General features: G+C 46.1%; 1 protein-coding gene across 2 annotated transcripts in view; it reads left to right on the top strand.

Annotated features, from left to right (window-relative positions):
* Positions 1–20,857, top strand: part of LOC146782612 (beta-galactoside alpha-2,6-sialyltransferase 1-like) — a 137,810-nt gene that overhangs the window by 45,758 nt on the left and 71,195 nt on the right. For both annotated transcript variants that reach the window (XM_085637780.1, XM_085637781.1), the window contains exon 2: positions 20,179–20,276. The gene's annotated coding sequence lies outside the window, so the exon portion shown is untranslated. The remainder of the gene's footprint in view (positions 1–20,178; positions 20,277–20,857) is intronic.

Below are 20,857 nucleotides of genomic sequence, written 5' to 3'. Positions count from 1 at the left end.
TTGCCTGTACTGTACCTACTTTACCTTTGAAGGTAGCTTGCACTGCCGCTACTTATGGCTCACATGTATGTGGAGGGCAGGCAGCTCTACTGTTGTCCATACTGTACCTACTTCACCTATCAAGGAAGCTTGCACTATCGCTGCTCACGGCTCACATGTATGTGGATGCCAGGCAGCTCTACTGTTGTCCGTAGTGTTCCTACTTTACCTTTGAAGGAAGCTTGCACTGTCACTGCTTACGGCTCACATGTATGTGGACTCCAGGAATGCAGGCAGCTCTACTGTTGTCCATACTGTACCGACTTTACCTTTGAAGGAAGCTTGCATTGCTGCTACTTATGTTGGACTGGTTCATTTAATGCAGGAATAATCTTGTGCATACACTCACCTCATTGCTAATGCAAATTCTGTGCATGTTGAGTCTTTAATGTAGGTTTACATTACTGCTGTTCATGCTGTAGAAGTTCTCTGTGAGATGGTAGCTTGCACTGCTAAAGTTGGTGTTGCACGTGTTCTGTGTAAGGGAAGCATGAAATGTTGCTGCATTTTTTTCTCTCGCTCTGTGCGAGAGGTCAGTTTGCAGTGTTGCTGTCGGTGATTTACAGGTTCCCAGGGTGTTAGAGACTCTGGCACGAGGGAAGACTGCTCTGCTGCTGTTCATTCTGTATCTGCTGTATGTGTGGTGGAAGCTTGCACTGCTGATGCTTGTCTTGTACTTGCTCAGTTCTTAAGGTAGAACTCACTTATTCTACTCATGCAGCTCTAGCAGCACACATTTTCTGTGTGAAACTACTTGCACTGATGCTGACTGTGCAGGAGCCTTTTTACCTTGTTTAAAGAAATGGTGCACTTCTGCTGCACAACCTGCACCTGTTCTGTTTGTGAGGGAGGTTTGCACTGCTCCTGTCTGGTGCATGGTTTGTGTATAAGACAACAAACTTTGAAAGTGGGCGTAAATAGGATCCCAGATTGGTACTGAGCATGTGAATGAGGAAAAAGAGCCCTTCTGCGATAAATAGTCTTGTGGGGATTGTGAGAAGTTGGCCTGGTATATGCTGTCCACTAGTTATAGTGGGCACCTTGCACCAGTCCAAACAACCCCTTATTGATGATAGGTTGAAGACAACCTTTATTAAAAGCTATCCTAGTGGTAGCTATGGAGAGCAGCCTTCAGGCTAAGTCTTGAAGGAATGTAAAGCAGCTTGTTTTACCAGTCTATAATCTCTTGAATGACCAAATGAAAGGGAGCCACACCAGGTATATATATATATATATATATATATGTATTTATTACTAAACACACCCCCCTAGCCTATTTATGAGGCTCGAAGCAAAAGCACATAAGTTACACTTCAAATGTTACAGTAAAATAGCACAAATACACGTTAGGCCCTAAGGGCGAGCCAAACAATATACTAAAATAGTGGTATATGAACCACGACTTAACTAGACACAAGGCCTAGAGCCTGTAGAATCGCTGGGACCTCAAGGAACCACCCAAGGTAGTGACACAGGAGACCCACGGGGGCCGTGTGCAGTGTGAGAACACAGCTGCGAGCTCCCGTTATCTTCTACAGGGAAAGTCGCGGTTAGATTTTTAAAGATTAGGGACACTTAGAGATGAGCTAGGACCAAACCCTTTTGGACTTAGGAAGTTCTAGGGTCAACACCCACGGGAGCACTGGAGTACTCGAGTTACCTCACCCAGGGAAGCCGAGTGCATAGGTGTCAAATGGTGTCGGGTCGCGTCATCGTTTTCAATGGAAGGTGGCGTAGAAGTGCTGCTGCCGGGAAGATGCGAAGTGTCCGAAAAGAGATCCAAGCCTGGATCAAAGATGAGAAGAACCTGAAAGCAGAGGGGACAGAGTCTGGGTCACTTGCCAGTGACCAGGAGCACGATAGAAGAATGCCCACCGATGTCGGTTGATTTCAGGTGAAGGAGGTGAATATTGACTCTTCAGCCACGAGGACCAGGAGGCGTCGAGGATAACCAAGAGCTGTATTCAATCTGTCCCACAAAGGATGTCGAGTGCTGCAGCATCAGTGCCCGGATTGGATACAACAAGCCTTGGCAACAGCAACCAATGCAGAAACGAGAAAGATGCTTCGGTGCAGACCAGCAAGGTCTGAGGGACTCCACCAGCAAGGAGGAGTGAGGGCACATCTGGAGCAACCAGAGAAGCCCAAAGAAAGTCAGAGTTACCTTCACAGGGACCCACCAGTCGACGGACCAGGGATTGCAAAGGGACCTTGAGAGGAATCACAAAATGGTGGCCCACGGGTCACTCAGGGTGACTAGGCTGACAATCTTTGGTGCATTCTCTGCTCGGGGTGTGGGTTACAAGTAACCCAAAGAACGACTTCAAGAGACTTCGAGAAGTCAATGCACTTGCAAATGTGCACGGTGACCAGGAGTTCCGGTTCCATGTTACTCACGAGGGCTGTGGGTCTCAGCTTTGCTGGGGACTCGGGTCGTTCTCTTTGAAGTCTGGAAATCCTCTTCCTGGGCTGCAGATACTTCGGAGTCCGGTGTGAGCTTCGGAGATGCAGACTGGCAATTGCTTCGTTGGTGCCTTCCAAGCAGTGGAGTCACTCCTTGACCCCAAGGGAGATTTCTTCAGTCCTCTAATTTTGAGTAGAGCGTTGAAGTTCCAGGATTCAGTTGCAGAGCTTTGTCCAGGTATATCTAAAGTCCTGTTGCCAGGGGTTCCTTACTTATACCTAGGAAAGGGGTTGGACTAACTCAGGGGACCCACCTATGGAAGGGTTTGGAAAGAGGGGTGGCTACACCCATTTCCTTTGTCCAGTTTCGTGCCAGAGCAGGGACTGGTAGCCCCTGCAGCCGGTTTGAACTGGACTATGCACAGGGACACCAAATGTGCCCCCAGTGCAGACTTCAAAGCACTCTTGGAGTGCTCCCACCCAGCCCCAATACACTAAAGCCTGTCTGTGAGGTGGTTACACCTCCCTGTGACAGGAAACCTATTGTCCAGGCCTCCCCTGACGGAGTTTCAGTCAGCAGCAGGAGGCCAGACTCATGTCTGTGGCTGCAGCATCCATTTTGTGATGCCAAGGCTCTGGTAAACTGGTACCGGGTATAGCAGTGCTGTCATGTCTCTCCCTCTAGAAGGGTGGGATCATATTCCCACACCAGGCATTGACGTGGGGGTATGATTCCAAGGTGTTTGACACCAAACACGACATGTTTCCATGCAGCCAGTCCAAAGTTAGCATTAACCGTTTTAGTTATAATGCACTTAAGAGTATATGGTCAGGCTGCACTACTGACAACCCCGGAGGCTAGATTCCGAAGTCTTCAGAGGGGCTCAGCTCATGCCTGGGCACCCTCTCACATATAACCAAGCACCCTGCCTTCAGGATTGATAAGGCCTGCCATAGGGGGTGACTGATAGGTTTCTATGTGCAGTGATAGGTGAGATATAGTGAACCTATATCTCTGTAAGGGGTGCATGCGCCACCTTACTCAGGCTGCAGTAGCAGACCTGTGGTGTCATTTTGGAGGGTTTTCCAGGGGTGGCATAATACATGCTTCAACCCCTGGTAGGCCTCTGGGGTACCTATTCCCTGGGTACATAGTATACCATATACTAGGGACTTATAAGGGCACCTCAGAATCCAATCTGTGGTGTACCTAAGGTACTAGGAATCAATTTAGAGAGGAAGCAGCTAGGCTGGGGTCCTGAATAGCAGGGCCCCAGTCAGACTAAGGTCGAAAAACAGTGTAACATCAGCAAAAAGTGGGGGTAACCATAAGAGGCAGATCCTACTCTCCTACAGGGATCACCAAGGGAAAACATTGAGAATGTATTGCACAACATGGTGTATTTTACAGCACAATTTTCAAAAACAATGGCTCTTTTTTTGTGTGCTAGGAGGGTTCGATCTTACACAGAAGTCTTGAGAGGGTTCATTTCCCTACAAAACGTTCTAAGCATGGTGCCAGCAAAATGCATTTTTTTAGCGCAGTGTTCCCAAATTTTGGTTAAGAAGCATACTTTTTATAGCCAGCTCAAATAAACATCAGGGGCAGGCAATGATATTTCCTGTGTAGCATTTATTTCAAGATTTATATAGAATCTTCCGTCAATTCCTTCCATTTTCCTGTAATGAATCTTCTATGTAGATTTTCAGTCATATGTTCTGACTAAGAATCTATTTGCAAGGAGTTGGGTGGGAAAATGAACCTACATAGATCTCAAAACCTCAGACTATAGACATCAGACTTGTCCCACAGGATAGAGAAACTGCAGAGGCTCAGACGCTTGACTTAGAGTACAGATACCCTATATGGTTAGTCAACAGATATTTAATTTAGGTTACACCAATCATACACTCTCGGGCCTCAGAAATCAGAAATAACACAGATGTTTTAAAAAGTAATATCACATACAAGGTGAAATGCTTTCACATGCATTCCGAAATAATGTCTGTGACAGTAATTATGACTCAAACAACAACTTTAAGTATATTATGGAATGTCATAATTTTGTTTCCAAACATCAACTTCACTTTTAGGCCTCAGCTGCAGACAGCGTTGAGCTGCCTGTTGTCGAAATACCTCTTTTGGACCATGCCAAGATTACAGTAGATTTAGAGTCCTCTGATTACTTACCATTGGTTGGCTTTCTTGTCATTCTAATTTGCCTACTTGATATTCAATGGCTTAACTTCTTGTTTGTGAGTATGTTCCCTCCCCAGGAGCATATCATCTTTATCATCCTTTTGATTGGATGACGTGTATCCTTCCACTCCTCACATTCAAAGAACTACCTTTTTATTTTCATTCAGCACTCAGTGAGAGTGCATGTGTTTTCAGGCGCTTTCCTGGGTGAGCTGCTTTCCTCCACCATATATCTGCCCTCGATCTATCAGTGTAGCTTCCCAAGCCTCACAGCTTGTCTGTAAAGTAGAGCAGCAGGTATGTTTGTGCTGGGGAATGACTAATGAGGAGACTTTAAAAGTTGTTTTTATCTCCTGCATTTCAATATTTCACAAATATACTGGCCTTCGCATCCAAACACTTTTATGGCACTGGTGGAGGGGCTGGCATGTGCATTCACACGCTGGCCCAATGTTTCTGTTTTTTAGACTCTTCTCACTGGGGCATTGTTGTCTGATGCCTGCTCTGTGTTCTGATCCCTGAAACATGTAGAAATTTGCTTTTCCCTGATTGACATATTTAACTCTCCTATAAGGTCATATTACGTGGTGTCAAAACGGCATCCAGGGCACGGAAAGTTAAATGACTGCAGATACACCCACCCTTTAAATGTTAGTAAGTCACCTCTATATTGGCCTTGTACATGGTATTTAGAAGGGCAACATATAGAAAATTAATATTAGCACATCACTACAGTGAACACAACCAAAACACTATTTTCACTCTGGCAGGCCTAACTGTTCTCTGTAGAAAATCAGAATACAAAATACTAATACTGTACAAAATAGAAAACGAATTAAACAGCTAGTTTAATAGTTATTAAAAATCCAATTCAATAGTAAAGTCAGATTCTTAATAAATATGAAGGAAAAGTAATTTTTTTTAAAGTTACCTTTTCTCTGTCTGAAGTTCCTGGAGGCTAATTTGCATTAATTCTCCGGCTTCTCCCAGCCTGCACTTGGCCTGAATAACGTGTGAATGAGGTGTGATCGAAAAGTTGACCCGAATGGATAGTATTTTCTCCTTTGAGCTCAGCAGAAGGGTGGAGGCTGTGCCCTGCTGTTGACAACACAGTATCAAATCCTTCATGGCAGGTCCATCTGAGGCACATGTAAAACCTTTGCGCCCTTAAATTGGAGCAAACAAAATACCAAGACCTTCCTTTTGCTTGTATCACATATGCAGTGAATACATTTTTTGTTGTATTCCTTTTTTTTTTTAAATCCTTTCGCAATAATAATATATACAGACATTTAAAACAGCCTTTAAAATGGACATTTATAATAGTATCAATATAGTGAACTTCCTTTGGCAAATCATTTTTATTTAAAAAATATAAGACCATGATAAAATCAAAACAGTATTTGCAGTACTTTCTTATATGGTCGATCTCAGTCAGTGTTAAACTACAGTAAAATATGTTCAAAGGTGTTTATTCTGGATATTTTAGGAACCTTAATATATTCTCTGTTAAGGGTAGGAATTTCTGGTAGTCCTCTCTGGTAATGTTCAGGGCACTTTTTGTGTATCCACTGTGCGGTTGCAGAAGGATCTTGCATTTTCACTTCCAGACTTCTTAACCTGATTTGTTGTGGGCACAGGGCCTACTTCAAACTGGTTTTCAGTGTTAGTTGTGTATGAACACTGGGGATTTCCATAATACATTCCTATACATACCACAAGCCATTTGAGTCCAAATTAAATGCGGCTAATAACTTTTGCCATCTTCGATTTGCCTAGACACATTGCATTTTGGGTCTGTTGGCCCTAAAGCAAACATGAACTACCGAAAAAGTAGGTAGGGTTGCCCTCAGGAAAATATACCTCATTGGTTAGGGATTGACCAGGCATAAATGTGGCATACCAAGGCACCTCCATGTGTCACCCAAGGCCCCTCTTCAGAATACTTTCTGGGCCTGGGGAAGAACAGACGAAGGACTGCACCAGTTGTTTGAGACCTGTGAGGAGGCCTGAAGGGCTGTACCTACTCTCATGTGCCCCCAGGACAAAGAAGTTAACTTTAAGGATCAGTTGGCGAACTCCAATGTAGCTACTGGGACACAGCCAGATGCAAGAGGCCTTCTTCCTAATTGCACAGCTGACCAGTAGCAACTGGGCATGAACTAGTCTCTGTTGTTGTCCTTCACCTCACACACTTTGATTCTCTCTTCAGCCCTTTGATGGCTTAGAAATATACTCTTGTGGTTGGTTGGACCCCAGAAAAAAGTTTGGAAACTTTTGAAAACTTTTCCTCCAGATGAGTGGGACTTAAATGTTTTGGATTGTTTTTACTGTAAATCTTTCACTAGAACCAACCCACTTGGTGTGTCTGACCTGCGCTCCATCGTGGCGGACCTGAAATTACACCTTGGTCCCAGCTACTGTGACCATTTACTATCATTGACGCTTTACTTTTTCTTTTTGCTTTTTCCACTTACATTTTTAAAAAGCCATATCTCTGGCTCCCCTCACTGGAATTTTGTTATTTTGATGGCATTTTGCTTATTAAAACTGTCTCTCTCTTTATAAATAGCGGTGGGATTTGTTTTGTGTGCTGTTTATTTTTTTACTTTTTAACTGTTTTGGTATTTCTAAAAGCTTTACACATTTTCGTTAAGTTTAACCTGGCTCCTCTGAGCCATAGCTACCAGGGAATGAGCTCGGGTTTAAATTCCTTAAATCCTTGACTGGCTCTAACAAGATAATTACTTTAATACTGATGGTCTACACTAAAACACCCCAATTAATGAAAAACTTCCTCACAATGGTAAAACTATTGGAAGTACTACACTGTAATAATTTGGCAAAGGTTTACTCTGTCAGAGATGCAGAACTGAGCGACTCGGGTAGATTGCATGCGGTTGTACCTTATTTAATCTTTTTATCTGTGATCTTGAGTAAATCATTTTACAGTTGAAAGCTAATGTTGCATAGGTAAATGGCTTCCTAATACCACTTTATGAACCAAACATTTGCTGAGTGTAATACACAAACCAAGCTAGTGATTATCAAATCAAAAATGAAGATGACGTGCCCTAATGATCACCAACATGTATCGAGAGATATCTAGCTGAGTGTGTCAAAAGATTTGATTACCTTGGATTTTGCTCGGCGGATGAGTTTTCAGTGGGTTACTCTAGCACAGTTATACTCAAAGTATGTCCCAGCAGGCACTTGCGGCCCTCCTGACCTTTACAAGGCCACCTAGTGAACAGCAGCACTGAGCTGTTGTTTACTTGAGAGAGCACTAACATTCTGAAAGATGTCATATAAATGGGCAACCATTTATTTACACATTAACTCAAGTAAAAGAAAAGGAGCAAATAAGGTGTCCTACACCACTTAATTTAGGAACACATGCATTTTCATTCTCAAATGTATTTCATTTAAGCAGCAGTAAGTCGCAGTTTTACAAATACCTGCAGCTGAGACATGCCCTGACCCTCTTGGTTCGTCAATTGGACGAACTACCAGAATTTCACCCTCTGGAGGATTGTCTACTGATGGGTGACCTGGGGGCACACAAGATAAAACAAATATACTAGACCTTAACTACCCACACCCGAACCACACTTCATCAGACCAGGGAGGGATGGGCGACAGATCTGCCAACCATGACGGACGATGATTTGACTGATGCCCTTGCCAGTCCCCAGGGCGCTGCTGTCTCCACACGGTACCACCTTATTCAGTGTAAATATCTTCACCGAGCATATTTCACTTGGTCCCGTCTGTGGAGAATGGGTGTCATCCAGTCTCCCGTGTATCTCAGGTGTGGTCACTCAGAGGGCACCTTTTTTTATACGGTCTGGAGTTGCGAGGCACTACAGCCATATTGGAAGAAAATCCACTGCCGGCAAGGGTGTCTAGTCCTGGAATCTCCCACTTGATCCTAGGCTGTTCTTGCTCCATAGTACAGAGGAGATTGGCAGGAACAGCAACAGACAACACTTACTGTTTCTGGGCCTCACACTTGCCAAAAGGGACATCGCCCAGGCATGGAAGGTGACCTCCCCACCAAAAGTGGGTGGGTGGCAAAGGCCATAGACAGGTGTATGGGGGACAAGATTGCTGTCTACCAGGCAAGTGGCTGACCGCAGAAGCACAGGAACATTTGAAGTGGCTGGGTGACATATTGGGGTATTGACCTACCCCCTCTGCCACAAACTGACCCTCCATAAATTTGCCTGGTACTTTGCCCTAATTACTAAAATATCTAAGATGAGTAACTCTGTCGTCAATACATATACATCTAGTCATCTGCATTTGAGGGAATTTTGTGATGATCTGTGCTACATTTCAGTTGTTACGCCAATTGTATGGTAGGCCAGTTTGATGAGGTTGTTCCAAAAATATGGTACTTACTGCAGTGAACTGTATTTACAATGTGTGCTTGGGGCCCTGCCAACCCTGTACTTTGTACGTAACAAAAAATTTTATGGAAAAAAACGTTTTATTTAAAGTTTTATCAGGATGAGACAACAAACTTGGACATACCCATTCCTTTGTAACTATCTTTCAAAATACAACAATATGCCATTGTACATTACAGTTCCGAAAAGAACAAGAAATATTTTCATATTTGTAACACCATACAGTAGCAGGACACTTTCCCTCCGAGGAAGAAATTATAGAACCTCTTAGTTTCAAAATGAAATACTGTCTCCCCCCATACCCTTGAATAAAACTATAAAATCAACTCTATTCAGGTGCACATGGCCAGAACATTGGTGCTTTATAGACGCCAACTTTCAATGTAGCATCTCTAGACTAGCAGCCAGTGACTGTTAACAGATCTTTTCAGCTGTGGAGAGATTGTTACTTTAAAATTGGAATAAATGTAGTGTAGTGCATTTGACCTCAGAGAGCAGGCAGTGAGAGGAAGGCCCCAAAAGAGAAATGTTACCAATGATCCCCATGCATGGTCAATTAAAAAAATAAAAAAATCAGCCCTAAAATATCTGCCACCCTTTCCATAGTTAGGTTGTGACATAAACACATATGCCATTGTGTCAGGGAGAGGGCCTGGGTCTTTTTACACGCTGTGGCTATCGCTAACTTAGGTGCCTACAAACACAACCACATAATGGCCCTATTGTGTTTAGTTTGATGTTTCAGGGAGTCATCTCGAAGCCCTAATAAAATACAACTTGGGGTATCTGGAATTGGGTAACCCAATACCTCTTTAATCTGTGCTAGAATGTCTGCTCAGAATGTCCTAACGGTCGGGCAGTCCCACCAGACATGAGGAAAATCCCCTAGCAAGCTGCATCCTCTCCAACATAGGTTGGAGGTTCTCGGAAAGATTTTCTTTATTTTGTCGGGTAGAGGTACCAGCAGTGGAGCAGCTTGTAGTGAGCTTCTCTCATGCCCAGTGAATGATTACATTTGGGGATGCCATCCCATAATCTCCTCTATTTTTCCTCTGTCATTTCTGTACCCAGAACATTTTCCCAAAAGGAGGTATACCGTTTCCTTGGGGAGTGTTGCGTAGTGAGAAGGAGATTATATAAAAACGTAATGGTGCATCTGGAGGACCCCGCTTTCCTAATATATTGCTCAGTGAGAGTAAGGCTTCTTGTCACGCTTCTCTAACCTCAGGTGCTAATGCCCAGTGCATAACTGTAGGAAGTAAAACTGTTCAGAGGCTGGTGTGGTAAAGTTGAGTCTGTAGTTTGCAAATGTCAGGATATACCAAATTATGTTATATATCAGCCAGAGTGAGACCCTGACCTCCGGTCTGGGCTAACTCTCTTCCCCACAGCTCCGCAGTCTAGTCTTTGTTTTGTCGCAGTGTTCAGCCCTCCTCCTGATGAGGGTTCATGCCTGCAGCCTCCAGCCTTCCGCACTCCAGCCTCAGTGCTACTACTGTTCCCCACCCGCCTGGTGTCCCCTTCTCGCCCTCATTGGACTCCTCTGGTCCCCCTTAAAATTACTTTAAGTTCACTGAAGCTTACTTTTACTTCAGCCTACTTTAAGCTTCACATTAAGCTTACTTCAAGCTTATTTTCTTTGCTGGTTTCCCGCCACTGCTGCTGCCCCTGTGGCCCCTCCCCCCTCTCAGACCCCGCTCCCGCCTCCTTTCTCGCGTCCCGCCCCCCTCCCCTAATTAATGGTGACCGCTGCGTGGTCGCGCGCCAATGGCAAGCCCAACTGCGGCCAGCGCCTGGAACCCTGGATCTCTGACCATCCATCGCTACGACACCTCCACCCTCCTCGCACTCAACCCCGGAAGACTCAGGAAATGTCAACAGGCCTCACCGAATACGACCCACGGCCAGTTCTCCCACCTCCACTGCTGCCAGACCCTCACAGCCAACCCAGCCCCCAACACCACCGATGCCAGCAGCAGCGACACCCTAAGATGCATCCTCCTCAACGTACGCTCCATACACAAACACGCCATGGAAATCTGGAACTCACTCTACTCTCTCTCGCCCGACATCACCTTCTTCACGGAGACCTGGACCAAGGCATCCTCCGCCCCCGACATCAACACCGCTATCCCGGATGGATACAAGATCCAGAGGAAGGACCGCCCCAACCACCCGGAAGGGGGCCTCGCCATCGCCCACAAGAGCACCCTCCGCCTCACCACCTCCAGCGAATCCTTCCCCCCTGCCAAACACCTGCACTTCCAGACCCAGACCAGCCTCAATGCCACACTCCGAGGAACCCTCGTCTGCAGACCCCCGGACACCCTTCGCCACCATGGCCGGACTGGGAACCAAAACCGGCCCCGGCAAAGTTCTCGGACGGCCCCCCGGGCTTGGGTGTGCCGCTGAGGTCTTTGCCAGGGTCAATTTTCGGCCGATTTTGTTACAGGGCCGACTTTGCAGCTATGCTGCAAAAACGGCCCTGTAACAAAATCGGCCCCCAGGGGCCCAAAACCGGCCCCCACCCGTGCAGCACCGGGGGATTGCCCGGTGCCCGCTACGGCCAGTCCGGCCCTGTACACCACCATGATCACCGACTTCATCACACCTCACGCCATCGCCTCAATGAACTATATACTCATTGGAGACCTGAATTTCCACCTTTTCAACCCTAGCGACCCCAACGTCACCATCCTTCGTGATAACCTTGCCAGCATCGGACTTAAACAACTCATCAACACATGACCCACAGAGCAGGACACACCCTCGAACCCATCTTCGCGGCAGGAAACAGTGTTCACTTCAGCCACACAATGCAACCACCATGGACCGACCACCACTGCGTACACTTTGCCGTCAACAAACCCAAGGCACCCAAACCAGCCCCACGCCCACCACGAAGGAACTGGAGCAAGGTTACAGACAAGCAACTTAACTCCACCCTCAACCAAGACAACCACACCTGGGCATCCGATGCAATTGTCGAAGCCAGAGAACTCCACACCTGGATCTTCAACAGCTCAGACGAGCTCGCCCGCTACGCAACCCCGACAAACAGCGCCCCAGGGAAGCCGCCTGGTTCACCACCAATCTCCAAGAAGCCAGGCGCACCTGCAGATGGCTCGAGAAGAACTGGAGAAACACCAAGACAACGAAAAATCACACCACCTACAAGGACGCCATGACGAACTACCACAACCAAATCAGAACCACCAAGAAGAACTTCATCCACAACAAAATCCTCACCAACTCCACCAACTCCATGGAACTTTTCAGTCTCATTCAGGAATTCACCAACCCACGCAGTGAAGCTAAATACATCACCCCGTCCCAAGACCTCTGCGACAAGCTTCGAACCGACTTCCACCTCAAGATCAAAAACCTCTACAACAACTTTGTCGACCATCCACCAGACACTACAGACAGTCCCCTACCCCCTATAGACACCAGCCAGTCCACCATCTCCAACTGAACACCGATCACGGCTGAAGACACCGCCTCAACCATGAAAGGCATCCACTCGAGGGCCCCCACCGAACTCTGCCCCCTCACATCAACCACAGAGCCGTGGCCACCATCGCACCCGAACGACAACACACCATCAACACCACCTTCAAAACAGGCACCTTCCCAGATGACTGGAAAAGCGCAGAAGTCAGACCCCTGCTCAAGAAGCCCACAGCTGACCCCACCGACCTCAAGAACTATCGGCCCATCTCGCTCCTCCCCTTTGCAGCCAAAGTTGCAGAGAAAACAGTCAACAGGGAACTGACACGATTCATTGAAGAGAACGCCGTCCTCGACCCATCCCAATCCGGATTCCGAAGCAACCACAGCACCTAGATCGCCCTACTCGCCGCCACAGATGACATCCGCACCCTCCTGGACCAAGGCCACTCCGCAGCCCTCATCCTACTCGACCTATCAGCAGCCTTCAACACCGTCTCCCACCGCACACTAGTCACCAGACTACACAACGCAGGCATACAAGGAACAGCCCTGGACTGGATCCGATCATTCCTCACCGGAAGAAGCCAAAGGATCAAACTGCCACCCTTCCTCTCCAACTCCACCAAAATCACCTGCGGAGGCCCACAGGGGTTATCACTGAGCCTGACCCTCTTCAACATCTACATGGCCGCCCTGGCAGCCATCGTCCGACAACACGGCCTCAACATCGTATCCTACGCTGATGACACCCAGCTCATCCTCTCCCTCACCAAAGACCCCATCACCTCCAAACTCAACTTCCAGAAAGGAATACAAGAAGTCGCAGTCTGGATGACCAACAGCTGCCTGAAGCTCAACGCAGAGAAGAAAGAAGTCCACGTCCTCGGAACCACCCCTTCAGCATGGGACAACACCTGGTGGCCGACTGCCCTCGGAAGCCCACCTACCCCCTCAGACCACGCCAAAAACCCCGGCATCGTACTTGACTCATCACTCACCATGAACCGACAGGTCAACACCGTCACCTACAGCTGCTTCAACACCCTCTGCATCCCCCGCAAGACCTTCACATGGATCCCCTCTAAATCAAGGAAGACAGTCACCCACGCACTCATCACCAGCGGACTGGACTATGGAAACGCACTCTACGCCGGCATCAACAAGTCCCTACTCCGCAAACTTCAGACAATACAGCCAACACCTACGAAGACTCCACTGGCTCCCCATGGAGAAAAGAGTCACCTTCAAGATCCTCATTCATGCCTACAAATTCCTACACAACAACAGACCCAAATACCTCAACTTCCACGTACCCAAAAGAAACCGACGATCTTCCAACCTCGCATTGGCCAAAACCCCGCGCATCCACAGAGCCAGAGCAGGTGGAAGATCCTTCTCTCACATTGCAGTCAAAACCTGGAACGAGCTACCGGTAGCCATCAGGCGCGCCCCCTCCCTGGACACCTTTAGGAAGACCCTCAAGACCTAACTAACAGATCTGTAGACCCCTCCGCCCCTCAGTACCTTGAGACCCTCACCGGTGAGTAGCGCACTTACAATTCCCCTGATTGATTGATACGAAAGCCTGCTTAAAAAGTTCAAGCCCTATCTGTAAGGCTTCTTATGAGGTCTGCAGTGCGGTGAGGGTGAGCAAGAGGTTGTCAGCAAAGAGAGAGATTTTATGTTCTACATTACCGAACAAGATGCCCATAATCTCTGGTGTAGTTTGTATTTTCACAGCTAGGGGTTCTATAGTTAAGGTGAAAAGTAACAGGGAGAAGGGGCAACCCTGACTGGTCCCTCTACCTACCTTAAAATACCTGCATTACACTCAATTGATTGGGGCTCCACATAGTTTGCTCACACCATTGCAATAAAGGTATCCTAAAGCCAAATCTTTTCAATGTATGAAACATAAAGGCCCAGTCCAATCGATCAAACTCCTTCTCGGCATCAAGCCCCAATAGGACTGCCAGAATGTGCCTCTTAGTGGATTTATCAATCAGGTGGAGCACTGTCCTGATGTTATCATGGATTTGCCTGCCCTTGATAAATCCCAATTGATTCAGGGGGATCAGGTCTGGCATCAGATCTTCTAATTGCGTGGCTAAGATTTTCGAGTATAACTTAGAATCTAGATTGAGGAGGGCTATTGGTCTATATGAACTGCAAAGTTTAATATACTTTCCGGGTTTGGATATTACTGATACCAGGGCCTTGCACATTGAGTGCATGACCGCTTGCTCCATTGCTATGTGGTTAAAGAGAAGAGTCCAATGGTGGTCCATTCAGCAAAAAAATGTTTTAGAAAATTGGACCATCAGACCATCCGGACCCGGTGATTTATGAAGTTTCAGGCCCCGTATTTCCTGGTTCACTTCACCTTGTGTGATCGGTTCACCCCATTATTCAATCTGAGTTGCCAAATCATGAGGAAGATCTATTGAGTGGAACAACTGAGTTGTGCTGTCACATCTGCTTGGTCCGCGGTATACAAGCTTTCATAAAAGGCCCTGAACTCCTCTGCCTTTCCTTCCTCTGAGCCGACCAGCTCTCCATCTCTCCCACTTATTCCACCTATATATTCTTTCTCTTGCTTCACCTTTCATTGTCTCACAAAGTGTGTCCCCACCTTGTTGCCATGCTCATACGAGGTCAGCTCTAATTTCAGCAGTGTGTATTCAGGTCTATTGGTATAGATTGCGCTCAGCTTCCCCTTTCAGCATAGTGATTTGCTATTTGAGAGCTAATGATGGAGATGCCCTGTGTGCCAATTCACACTTTTTAAATGTTCCCTCTAGTTGCAATCTATCACGCGTTCTCTGCTTATTAAGTTGGGAAATACGTTATATACACTTGCCTTTTAGCACTGCTTTAAATGTGTCCCAGTTATTTGAGGGGTTTGTCTCACTGGGGCAATTCGGTTTAAAGTACTCTCAAATTGCTTTCCTGAGCTCAGCTCACTGAAGTCTATCCCTCACTAAGGGGTTAGGAAAGTACCACCTCGCTGTCTTGGATACGGAAAACATTCCACTCTAAGTTTAGCGAGACCGGTGCTTGGTCGGAGATCACAATATGATGTATAGGCACTGATCTGAGCTTGGAAAGAAGGTATTTGCTAAGAATGGTGTAGTCTAATTTCGAATATGTGTGATGGGTGTGCGAATAGAAAGTTTAGTTTTGGTGTAGAGACCTCCATGCATCTACCAGTCCCAAGTCCTGCACTGCTAGCTTTAAACTCTTCGGGAATCTACCGGTAGAAGATCTATGTGGGTGCATACTATCTACGCAGGAGTGCTATGTCAAATTAAAGTCTCCCATTAATATACACACCGTCAAAAACTAATGGCGAAAGGTCACCTGATTGGTGTTAGGAACATAGACTGAAACACGTGCACTGTTTCCCTCTGAGACATCCTTTTACTCTTACCCATCTACCTTCCCTGTCTGTCTTGCAGCCCACTGGCTGAAATTTTAAGACAGAATGAAATACCAATGCTACCCCATTATGCTTAATTGATAATGAGGAACGATATGTTAGGGATAAAGCTTATGTTTAAACCTATGATTCTCTGACCTTTTTAGAAGAGTCTCTTGTATGGCCACTACTTCAAAGTGGGAGTCTAATAAGTATTTCCAGCTCTTGCGATGTTTAAAATGGGGAATTAAGTCCCTGCACATTTCAGGACAAAGTTGTAATCATCCCCCTAGTCTTGCAAAGGTGCTTTCCTTCCTTTGTGCATACCCTGCCCGTAACCCCCTGCCCTCCATCTTCATCACCTCCTTTTGCTGCCATGTTGCTCCCTCATGTGTGTTAAGATATAGTCTGCCTCTCCTATGCAGCCTGGCTGAGCACCAAGTGGCACCTGAGTAAAAAGTAAACAAGATCCTCAAACCAAAAAACCTCAGGACAACCAGGTCCCAGCATGTGTAAAGAAGAACACATTAAATGAGGCCAGTGACCGCCAGGGACCACCACCATCACTTAACTGTTATGCTAGGCAAGTGCACTTCCACAGTTGTAATACCTTGGTTATTACTCAAAGCAAGATGCCCCCTGGTACCATAGTCACTTCAGGCATGAGGCTCAGAGTGGGCAACAGGTTTGCCTTGTCTTCATCTCTAGGTTGATAACGTTTCCAGTGGGCCCCTCTGTGTCTCTGGGAAAGCCACAGAACCTCTCCCTGGGATCCCAGAGGTCCCTGCATCGAAGAGCCCAGCACCGCTCCTGGTTGCTGCCCCTCTGAGGGAGGCATGTCTAACAGTCAGGGCATCCGTCAGGACCAACACATGTTGGACTTTGTTGCGGTATCCAAATGCTAGGCCGAAGGGGAATGTCCAGCAATAGCTGATGCGCACTTTGTTAAGTTTTTCCGCCACTGTGGTGAAACATCTGACGTCGCACAAGCATGGCTTAAGTGAAGTCTTGCTATAAGGAGCACGATGAACCCTGAAATGACACTCTGACTCTTTTTCTTGGTGCCTGCAAGATGGGTTTTTTTTTCCTTGAACAAGAGTACTTTCACCAAGACATTACATGGACATATTTTGTCTCCCGTCAAAGCCTCCCTACTCTATGTACTCTCTCCACCTTGATTTTCACCTGTGTTTCTCTGAGAATTTCCTTGAATAGTCCCACCACAAAGACCCTGAGGTCGGCCCCCTCTACTCCTTCCTCCAAGTCCTTTATTCTGATATTGTCACATGGGAATTTGTTTTCTAAATCTTTAATTTTCAATATGGTGGTTGTAGCTGAGTGTTGAGAGCTTGTATATGATCCTCTGCACACTGCGTACGTTACCTTCAGTCTGTCTTATGTTCTAGTTCCATTATTCTCTTGCTGACTGAGACGATATACTGTTAGAGGGTGCTCAACCAACCATTCAATTCTGTTTTGAAGGCATCCAGAAATGACATCAGATCTGTCTCGAGTTCTTCCCTGAGTTATCGTTTGAACTCTCGTAGGTAGGTTAGTAGGTTGTCCTTTGTCAGTGCTATGGCCTCCTCCGTCCCCAGCACCCCCGACTTTTCATCTGCATCTGTTTTTGGCGAAATAGCTCGAAACCCTATTATATTGTGGTAGAGACTTTCTTGGCGGCATCAAGATGTGTCCATGTGACATGGGTGTCAATCCGCAGGAAGTACTGCAGTGAATGCCTAGTTGTTCATCAAACCCCAATGCTTTTTAGTCCACTCTGGGGGAGTGCCACCAGCAAAAGATGCTCTCTCTAGTTGGGGCTTTGCTCTCTCGAGATGTCTTCAGCAGAAATAGGGCACTTTGGTCTTAGTCAGTGATATGCCTCATTGCCTTCCCTCACTGCTTCCTCAGGCAAACAGGGCGCAACACCAAATTCACAGGGAGGACTCTCCTGTCCTCCACCGTCCAACATGGTGATTGTGTGGGTTCAGTGCAGAAAATTCCTTTGTTAATTTGAAGGCTGCCAGCACCCTACACAATTCCCCGTAGTCTCACTGGAAGCCTTCCAGCTTTGCCATCTTAGGGCCAGACACGGAGCTGTTGGCAACTATCTCCCAGAACAGTCCACATAGCCACATGGTGGCACCCAATCCCCTCTGCTAATCAGGGGATCTCTACCATCTCATGGCGAGGGCATCCCAACTCCGGCACTTCCCTTTCTTTTTGCCGCTGCAGAACTCTGGCCGAGCAGCCACCATGCTTAAGTCAGGCATGCTCCCTCCGTGCTGTCCGGGGCCTCCAGCGTCACACTCCGCATCCCCAGCTCCTCTTCCTTTAGCTTCCCAGGGCCACCTCTTTCCCCTCCACTCAAAGGAAAGCCCGGTGAGTTGCCCCGCCAGTCTCCGGGGGCCCCACAGCTCATCCAAGACACGTCTGCCAAACTTGCCATGCTCACTGTGCTGACACGCTGCTGAGTCGTCCATGCTCCGTCCAATCCCTGCCACTCCGACCACCACGCCGGTGTCTCAACCAGTGTTTCTGAGGCCTCGGGAGTCTGCTCTTGTGCATCCTTAACCTCGGATCACTGCCATTTTGCCTCTGACCATGAAGGCAACAATACGATGTCATCCCCAGCTTTTTCCTTGAGATATCACTTTCTGCTACAGCACTAGTTGGTGGCAGTCAGCGGGATCGTCACAGTACCAGAATTAGCCCAATTTAGGCATCTGGCTTGTCGTCTGTAGTTGGTGATGGCGAAATACATCCACTCGGCCAGTGGCGGCTCGCAAAGGTAACACTTTGGGTGGTGAGGCGGGGCGGGGCGGGGCTGGGCTGGGTGGGGGGATAGTGGAGTCTGATATACTATGGCAGGTGAACGTAAATAAATAAATAAATATCTGCCGTCGTATGTCGGACTCCACTACCCCCCACCCAGCTCCGCCCCCACCCCGCCTCACAACCCCACAGCATTACCTTTGCGAGCCGCCACTGCACTCAGCCCTCTTGGCGGTCCACGAACCCAACACATTCATTTTTAAAGACATCTTGCATCAAACATGTAAATATTTGATGAATTCTCTACATAAATCCCCCCAAAAATAGATTTCATGAAAATGTAGAAGCGTTTCATCTTAGTGCATCATATATTAGTGCTTTGAAAAGTATTTTCTAAAAGTGTTAGTTTTAAAATGAACATAGAAGGTAAATGCTTCCTCTCACCCTCACAACAATGCCAATCGTGAACTAAGAGGAAAATTGGTTGCCTTTGGGTCGCATGGTTTGTTATCATACATGGAAAACTTTCGCGTTTTTTTAAATCAAACACAAGAGAAGGATTTGTCCTGAACCAATGTATTTCACAGTGTTCCTTTATGTGATAATGAAGAAAGATGAGGCAAATTGGAATAAAACAATTGCATAGGATCACACAGTCTGATCAAGTGGGGAAGCAGGGATTGATCCCAGACTTTCTGATTTCCCATTGGGAAATTTCATTTAATTCCAAATCAATAATCAGGTTACTTATTTTTATACTTGACTCTCCCAAGGTAGCAATAGCAAGCAGAAAAGGCTCACTCCAAGGAGCGGTAGAGGGATAGCGATTCAGATAAACCATGACACAGTATTGTCAAATCTATGAGACAAGAGATTTAATTTAGAGGGCAGTATGGAATTAAACCCTCAAAGTAACTCTGTGGTTCACTGTCCACCCCATGTACATGCTTCACTTTGAATACGCCTATCTTATACCTTCTCCAAAGCCCCACTCCCACCCAGCTGGCATCAGTTCAGCCCTTGTGCACACCGCAGAACATAATTTTTGACCCCTAGGAAAACCCATCCTCTATTAGGTCTACTACCCATGTTGAACTCAAGCAGAATTCCATGGCTAAAATTCAATTATCAGTGTTCACAGTGAAATGGAGAAGGAAATGTGAAGGCCTTAGTTCAGATATTTTCCCAAAATGTGGAGCGTGGGCAGTGCCTACTAGCTGTATTACACTTTATGTTTGTTAGCCTTGGCTATATCCCTGCCAGAACATTATGGCTAATAACAGTTTAGAGGAATATGGGAGTTTCACAGGTTCATATTGCCTACAAAGTCCTGCATTACATGGAACATCTTAACGTAATTTACCGTTTGACTGTTTTTTGTAAATCATCGTTTGCCCGGCACTATTTAGTAAGTTTTAAAGGATAGTCTAGCTTGCATCTATCAGTATTGCTGATTTATAACCTCTTTTCTCTCTTAGGTATGGCTCCTGAATATTATCTCCAAAATATTGCTTGACCTTAACATAATGGTCAAAATACCATCATTGTCAAAATATCATGGGACAGAATAGAGAGGGTAAGTATATAATTTTGTATGTTTCTAAATAATATTCATGTTTACAATACAGTATTGTAAAATTTAATTGTATATAATATTCTGTCATTTGCAAAATTGGATTATTAATAAAAGAGCAGAAAAATGCATCACATCTCTTGAGTCTCCAGGCAGAAGCAGTTTGAGAAACCACTGGCAGAAAAATACTTATAAATAGCTCTGGTGACATAGTGTCATTGCCTCATTGAAGCGCCTTATGTCATGTTTCTGAAACAAGTGCTAAAACAGCTGCTTACTTAACATCAGAATCTTTATGCAAGGTAACATAAAGTGTTTCAGTGTTTCTTATCTGCCAAATTTCAGGTCCATAAGCCAGAATAGTCCTTGGTTGTATCTCAATATTTCACATGATCAAGAAAAAGTACTATTCCCAGTGTAAACTTTACATAAAGGGCTCTCCTGGACTCAGGCTGTACTAAATCCAAATACAGTTCAAAGATCTTTGAGGCTTTCAGCTTCAAATCAAATAATAGCTAACAATCAATTGTGATGGAGCTTTGGCAAGAAATCATTCAACTTTGTCAAAAGTTTTATTTATTTAT

The sequence above is a fragment of the Triturus cristatus genome, chromosome 12 (assembly GCF_964204655.1).
Source record: "Triturus cristatus chromosome 12, aTriCri1.1, whole genome shotgun sequence".
Lineage (NCBI taxonomy): Eukaryota > Metazoa > Chordata > Amphibia > Caudata > Salamandridae > Triturus > Triturus cristatus.
Note: the sequence above shows the minus strand (reverse complement) of the source record. Positions and strands in the feature narration are given on the sequence as shown.